Source organism: Oryctolagus cuniculus, chromosome 16 (genome assembly GCF_051225735.1).
Source record: "Oryctolagus cuniculus isolate XC-2025 breed Fujian yellow rabbit chromosome 16, ASM5122573v1, whole genome shotgun sequence".
Lineage (NCBI taxonomy): Eukaryota > Metazoa > Chordata > Mammalia > Lagomorpha > Leporidae > Oryctolagus > Oryctolagus cuniculus.
In genome coordinates this window covers 77,097,444-77,105,541 of record NC_142882.1, presented here as the reverse complement: position 1 = coordinate 77,105,541, position 8,098 = coordinate 77,097,444, and positions in this window count along the sequence as shown.

Genomic DNA, 8,098 nt, shown 5'->3' with positions numbered 1-8,098 from the left:
GAGAGAGAGAGAGAGAGAGAGGTCTTCCATCCTCTGGTTCACTCCCTAATTGGCCTCAACGGCCAGAGCTGCGCAGATCCGAAGCCAGGAGCCAGGAGCTTCTTCCGGGTCCCCCACGTGGGTGAAGGGCCCAAGGACTTGGGCCATCCTCTGCTGCTTTCCCAGACTTATTGTGATGAAAAAAATCAATTAATATAAAATTAAAACATAAATACCTGGCACATAACAAATTCTATAGATTTCTTTTTGCCTACTTACTTTTCAATTTTAAAATGTTTCAGAGGGAGACAAAAAACCTTTTCCAGGCCATAGCAGAGAGCTGGATTGGAAGTGAAGCAGCCGGGATTGAACTGGCACCCATGTGGGATGCCAGCACTGTAGGCGGTGGCTTTACGCGCTGTGCCGCAGCAACGGCCCAGATCTCCCTTTTTTGCTCTCATCTGTCCAGCTCTTAGAAGCCCCGCTTCTGCGTGTCATCCTTGACATAAATCCTGGAATCACAGTGTCCCAAACAACACTCATAATGTTCACCTCCATTCCTCAACCTTCCAAAGATTTTATCATTCCTGCCAGTCTCAGAAATGACCCTGTCATTCAGCTGGGGGCATAAGACAGAAACCTGGGAATCTCCTGATTCTTTGTTTCCTCACCAAGTGCATCCAGTCATTCACCAAACTACTTCAAAGAATTCTTGGAAGACATATTTTTTAATGACATGTAATAATGTTTATGTATTTAAAGTTAATCATCTGAGCCGGCGCCGCGGCTCACTAGGCTAATCCTCCGCCTTGCGGCGCTGGCACACAGGGTTCTAGTCCCGGTCGGGGCGCCGGATTCTGTCCCGGTTGCCCCTCTTCCAGGCCAGCCCTCTGCTGTGGCCAGGGAGTGCAGTGGAGGATGGCCCAAGTGCTTGGGCCCTGCACCCCATGGGAGACCAGGATAAGTACCTGGCTCCTGCCATCGGATCAGCGTGGTGCGCCGGCTGCAGCGGCCATTGGAGGGTAAACCAATGGCAAAGGAAGACCTTTCTCTCTCTCTCTCTCTCTCTCACTGTCCACTCTGCCTGTCAAAAAAATTAAAAAAAAAATAAAGTTAATCATCTGATATGTTTACATACTCATCAACTCAAAATAAGGAAATTTTTATCACCTCTCAAAACTGCTCGATTTCCTTTGCAATACTCTCCCTCCCACCATCCCATCAAGTACCACTCAATTTTCACTAAAGATTAATTTTAATTTTTATAATTTTATATACATAGTGCCATAAAGTGTATATGTATAGTTTTGTTCTAGCCTCTTTACTGAGCATAATTATTTGGGATTTATCTTTGGTGTGTGTAGCAATAATTCATTTTTCTCTATTGTTAGGAGTCCATCTCAAAGATGAATCAAAATTTGGTTATCCACTCACCAGTCAGAACACATTTATTTCAGTTGGTTCCCATTTTGGGAGATTATGAGAAAATCCTCTTTTAAGCATGCTAATAGAATCTTTACATTGATAGATTGCCTTTCCTTCTCTCAGATATCTGGAAAAGCCGGAAGATATGGTAGAAATATATTTAACTTTTTAAGAAACTAGTGAACTATTTATCCTAAGTGGTTGCTCATTTCTACTAATGATATACAGGAGTTTCAGTTACTCCACACCCTTGCCAACTCATGACATAGTCAGATGTTCACATTTTAGTTATTCTTAAATTTTTATTTGTAAGGAAGGAACGAATTTCAGGTATTTCATATACACTTTTAAGAGCATAGTGATGCTTCTCACCTTCCCCTCTCTCCCTCCCTCCTCCTTCCTTTGTTATTTTTCTTTTAAATTTTTATAATGACGTACTTTCGATTTACTTTATAATCACAAGCTTCACTCTCCACCGAGTAAAGAATTCAACAAGTAGTGAGTAGAAAAACCACTGCTCGGGAGTGTAGACAAGGTAGTTCAGCTCATGCTTTGTCTCGAGTTTCCTCAGAGGCTAACGACGAGGAGCGTATTCTTGTGAGAGAGTTTGCACTCACATATTTTCATTCGTGTAGTAGCTAATGCACATTTTGGCCAGCCTTTTCTAACCACTGGATTTCATCTCTTCTCATGAATGGGCTTTGAGAGCTTTTTACATATTTTGTATTTGTCTTTTCTCAGATAGGTAAGATGCAAATGTTTCTTCTAGTCTGTGATTTGTATTTTTATTCTTGTAATAGTATTTTGAAAACAGCAGAAGTAGAGGTACAATTTATCAGTTTTAAACAAAATATTATGTTTTTGTGGTACAGGTAAGAAATAGTCATTAACCTAAGGACACAAAGATTTTTCTTCTAGAAGTTTTAGTTCATTTATTCATTTAGAGTTAATTTTTGTATATGTTGTGATTGAAGTTTATTTTGTCACATATGGATATCTGATCATACTGCTTGTTTGCTGGAAAGGCAATCTTTCCTTCACTGAATTGCTTTTGCACCTTTCTCAAAAATCAATTGTCTGTGTATGTGTGAATTTAGTTTTGAACTCTCTATTCTCACCAATTGATTTTTTAAAATCTATCTTAATGCCAAAGCCACATGGTCTTGATTACTATAGTTTTATAATAAGTCTTGAAGTTAAATGTTGTTAATCCTTCAACTGTGTCCTACTTTTTCCAATTTGTTTGGTTATTCTGGACCCCTTGTGTTTCTGTAGGAGTTGTAGAATTACCTTATCCTCAGGGCCAGAGTGTGGCACAGCAAGTTAAGCTGCTGCCTATGACACTGGCACCCACTATGGGTGCATGTCGCAGCTGCTCCACTTTGGATCCAGTTCCCTGCTAATGGCCTGGGATGGCACAAGTGGTTGGGCATCTAGCCACATGGGAGACCTGGAAGAAGCTCCTGGCTCATGACTTTGGCCTGGCCCAGCCCTGGCCATTGAAAGCCATTTGGGGAGTGAACCAGCAAATGGAAGATTGCTCTCCCTCTCTCTCTGTATTCTTTCACATAAATAAATAAATAAATAAATCATTCCTTTAAAATGACATTATCCCCTATCTCTGTCTCAGAATGGAAATAGGGGAACAGCTGTCCCTCTTCTGTCTGGACCTTCAGATTCTCTTCGGGTTCTCTATCTTTATGGTACAAACCCCAGCACAGGTGAGGTGACATCTGGCCCTCATCGCATCATTGAATCATTTTAGAATTGGAAAAGATGCGGCCCAGGGTGCAGTTATTATGGTGAATACCGATCATTTGCCCCCTGCCAGAAGTCTTGTATCTATTCTCATCATCATAGGAGTAAATATAGATTCAATAATGACACTGGACTGCCTTTTTATTGGGTTTCCTCTTGTCATTCCAAACACAACTTCCCATTCTTTTCCCAAAATTTCCCCATCTTATGATTTAACAATGGTCCTGACCATGTTTTTTTTTTTTTTTTTTTTTTTTTAAGTCCCTACATTTTAGCACACAACTACACATGTGCAGAGGGGAACCCAGCCCTGGTCATTGTGGCCATTGGTGAGTGAACCAGCAGATGGAAGATCTCTCCCCTGCCCTCTCTTTTTCCTTCTCTCTCTTTAACTCTGACTTTCAAACAAATAATCTTTTTTTTAAAGATTTATTTTGCATATTTGAAATACAGAGTTACAGAGAGAGGTAGAGACAGAGAGAGAGAGAGAGAGAGAGGTCTTCCATTTGCTGATCCACTCCCCAAATGGCTGCAATGACCAGAGCTGAGCCAATCTGAAGCCAGGGGCAAGGAGCTTCTTTCGGGTCTCCCACATGGGTGCAGGGGCCCAGAGACTTGGGCCATCTTCTGCTGCTTTCTCAGACTTATTGTGATGAAAAAAATCAATTAATATAAAATTAAAAAATAAATACCTGGCACATAACAAATTCTATAGATTTCTTTTTGCCTACTTACAATTCAATTTTAAAATGTTTCAGAGAGAGACAAAAAACCTTGTGAAATCAATTTTTATTCTAATAGGTGAGATAGATATTTGTAACTGAAAAATACAGTTCCAAAATCAAATGAACCTTATGGCCCTTGGTTAAGAAATTATCTTGGGGTGGATGTGGTGCCACAGCAGGTTAAGCCCATACCCCACACATCCCTTGTAGGAGGGCAGGTTAGAGTTCCAGCTCCTCCTCTTCCAATCCAGCTTCCTGCTAATGCATGCTGGGGGGCAGCAGATGATGGCTCAAGTGCTTGGTCCCTGACACCCACAGGGGAGACCTGGAAGGATCCTGGATCCTGGCTTTAGCCTGGCCCAGCCTTGGTTATTATGGGCATTTGGGGAGTGAGCCAGTGGGTAAAATATCTTTTTCTTTCCTTCTCTCTGTCTGCCTTTCAAGGAGAGGCAAATAAATAATCTTGGAAAAAGACAAATCATTTCAAGTTCAGTGGCAAGTTTCATCCCTAAAATAAATTCTCCCAAATTAGTGAATAGTCAGTGGAAATCCTCCCTGAGCTATCAGATTCTGCAAAAATAGACTAATATCTCTCCACATAGACTGCAAGTTATGTTTTTAGTTACAAAGAAGCATTGTCACATGCTCTAAGTAAAAAAGCAAGAAAACATTCTCTTCTCTCCAACAAGCCAGGGTACTGTTTTCCAAGGCTTTTTAAAAGCCCTGTTTTTGTTATCATATGCAGGTCTGCTTTCACAGGACGAAATCTGATATTTAGAAGGGGAAAGAGGCTGCCAGGGGACCAACTGAAGCCTAATTGTTACTTTAATGGCATAAGCCTCCTTTCATCCAACCGACAGTTACCAGTTTGCTTTGAGCAAAGTGCTGTGTCAGGCTTTCTACTTGTTTGCTTAGAATGCGTAGTGAGCTGGCCTCTCCTCTGTGTCCAGGGAGCTCCAGCCTTGCACAGCGCTCAAGGGGACATCAAGAGTGAACAGATGTCGGTAGGTAACACATGGCACCACCACCCAGCCAGTGTGTGGTTGGACAGCATTAACAAAGAGGCCAAGGTCTGGGTTTGATGCCTGCCTGAACAGGCTTCAGCCGCGCTCAGCGGTTTGCAGTCACAGACCATACTTTGACCTAAAATGCAGCTCCAGATTCACCACCAGGCAACAGGGTGTATGAAAACAACCTTGCTAGGATTGTTGATATGCCCAAGTTCACACCATGTGATTCCATACTTTACTGCTATCAACTCATTTGTGTAGGACCTGAATATAAGGATCCAGGATGTAATACTTCAACAACATTAATAATAAAAGAGCTTATATAGATATATTTGTTAAATGCCAAGCATTTCTATAAATGCTTTACATATACTAATTCACTTTAATTTCATAGCAACTCTACAAGAAAAGACTACACAATACTATTCCCATTTCATAGATCAGACGAACGAGGCAGAGAAAAGTCACGTGACATCCCATGGCTATTACATGGCAGAACTGGAGTGGAAACCCCAGCCCTCTTGCTCCAGAGGTTACATGCCTGACAACTGTGACACCTGGCTGGGAAGCTCGATGCTCTCTGTAGCTGTTTGGATATTCAATTAAATTCCCATCTTAGAAAGTTGTACTCATTACTGCGTTATGTTTTTGGTTTATCTCCTTGCCAGGATGCCTGTGTTTTTGGATGCTCTGTGCCACATCTTGCTTTCAGACTCGTATTGATATTGCCATGGCGCTTAATTAAACATAATACTGGCATAAACAATGGAATCATGGTATGCTGCAGATAACAAAAAGGGCATGCTGAGAAATATCAGACATTTGTTGCATTGTTTAAAGCAGTATTTTTATAAAACTTTCCAAAGTAAGAGATTTTTTGAAAATTATTTTGAATTGGCTGGTACCGTGGCTCAATAGGCTAATCCTCCGCCTTGCGGCGCCGGCACACCGGGTTCTAGTCCCGGTCGGGGTGCCGGATTCTGTCCTGGTTGCCCCTCTTCCAGGCCAGCTCTCTGCTATGGCCCGGGAGTGCAGTGGAGGATGGCCCAAGTGCTTGGGCCCTGCACCCCATGGGAGACCAGGATAAGTACCTGGCTCCTGGCTTCAGATCAGCGCGATGCGCCAGCCATGACAGCCATTGGAGGGTGAACCAACGGCAAAGGAAGACCTTTCTCTCTCTGTCTCTCTCTCTCACTGTCCACTCTGCCTGTCAAAAAAAAAAAAAAGTCACTTCTTGCTTCTAGCGATACAATGGATCAATAGCCAGGTGTAAATAATTGTGTTTTATAAGACTTTTAAGTGCATTTTCTTTTTGTTACTGCTCAACCTCTTGTTTAAATTGTTCCAGTAGCTACTTATGGGTCTTTCTTCTCATTACTCTCACCTTTCTCAAATCCATACTCAAACAACTATTAGGCCAGTGGTTGTAATAACTGATCATTTCAGACACACATTATACAAGGCGTCATAATGTGGTGAAATTATCTTTTTCTTATGTCTGATTGTCTAACGGACTTTATGCTCCTAGGGAGAAAGAGCTATCATTTAAGCCTCAAATTCTTATCATCCAAAATTGTCTAATTCGTGATAGGTGCTCAACAGTTGAATGAATGAATTATTCTCCCAAGCATTCATATCAAACTCTCCCATTTATGTAACTGGAGGAAAAATACCAACTACCCACTCTTTTGTCCTGAATTTGAGCTTCAGGTTGACAGCACTTCAAAGAACGTATCAGACACCACAGAGAACTCATAACACGGTGGACTTGTCACAGGTGCTCAGAAAGAGAAAGAAATTACTAACGTAATAAATTAAAGTTGGAAAAATTCCTCTGTTCTAGAATATACTTACCACTGACTCTCTTTAAAAGGAGGGATCAACACTCACCAGCATTTTCCTACCTGTCTTTTCTTGATTGTTACATCAGTTATTATTTTTTAAATATTTATTTATTTTATTTGAACAGCAGAGTTAGAGAGGCAGAGAGAGAGAGACAGAGAGAAAGATCTTCCATCCACTGGTTTACTCCCTAGAAGGCCACAATGGCCGGAGATGTGCCAATCCGAAACCAGGAGCCAGGAGCTTCTTCTGGGTCTCCCAGTGCAGGTTCAGGGGCCCAAGGACTTGAGCCATTTTTTACTGCTTTCCCAGGCCATAGCAGAGAGCTGGATCGGAAGTGGAGCAGCCAGAACTCAAACCAGCGCCCATATGGGATGCTGGCACTACAGGCGGCAGCTTTACCTGCTACACCACAGCACTGGCCCCTATATCAGTTATTATTTTAACATCTTGGATTAAAAGCTTACCTAGCTCTTGAGACACTAGTTAATGCCTCTTAATGACTGTGACTGTGGAGCAGGCTTCTGCCACCAGTGGAATCTCCTTGTCTTGTGTCAACCTGATTAGTACTTCCATCAAGTGTGTATAATTAAAATGGGGCCTTCGAGGTGGCTCTCTCACATTAGCAGGCATTAGATTCACCTGTTGGGCTTATTAAACCACAGGTAACTTGAGCAACACCTCACCTCATCTCCCAAGTGTCTGATGCACTCGGCCTAGAACTACATTTCTTTTTTTTTTTTTTTTTTTTTTGACAGGCAGAGTGGACAGTGAGAAAGAGACAGAGAGAGAAAGGTCTTCCCTTGCCGTTGGTTCACCCTCCAATGGCCGCCGCTGCAGCTGGCGCACCACGCTGATCCGATGGCAGGAGCCAGGAGCCAGGTGCTTCTCCTGGTCTCCCATGGGGTGCAGGGCCCAAGCACCTGGGCCATCCTCCACTGCACTCCCTGGCCATAGCAGAGAGCTGGCCTGGAAGAGGGGCAACCAGGACAGAATCCGGCGCCCCGACCGGGACTAGAACCCGGTGTGCCGGCGCCGCAAGGTGGAGGATTAGCCTATTGAGCCACGGCGCCGGCCTTAGAACTACATTTCTAACAAGTTCCTAGGAACAGCTGCTGCTGGTTCAGGAAACATGGTTTGAGAACTCCTAGTCTGCCCTCTGCTCTACATGTATCTCTGATTCGTCTGGACATCTTGTTAAAATGTGTATGTTGCTTAAGTTGGCCTGGGATGAGTGTTTTTTGAATTTAATTTAATTTATTTGAGAGGCAGGGTTAGAGAGAAAAAAAGAGAGAGAGCAAGCTTCTATCTGCTGGTTTACTCCTCAAATGGCCCATAATAGCCAGGGCTGGGCCAGGC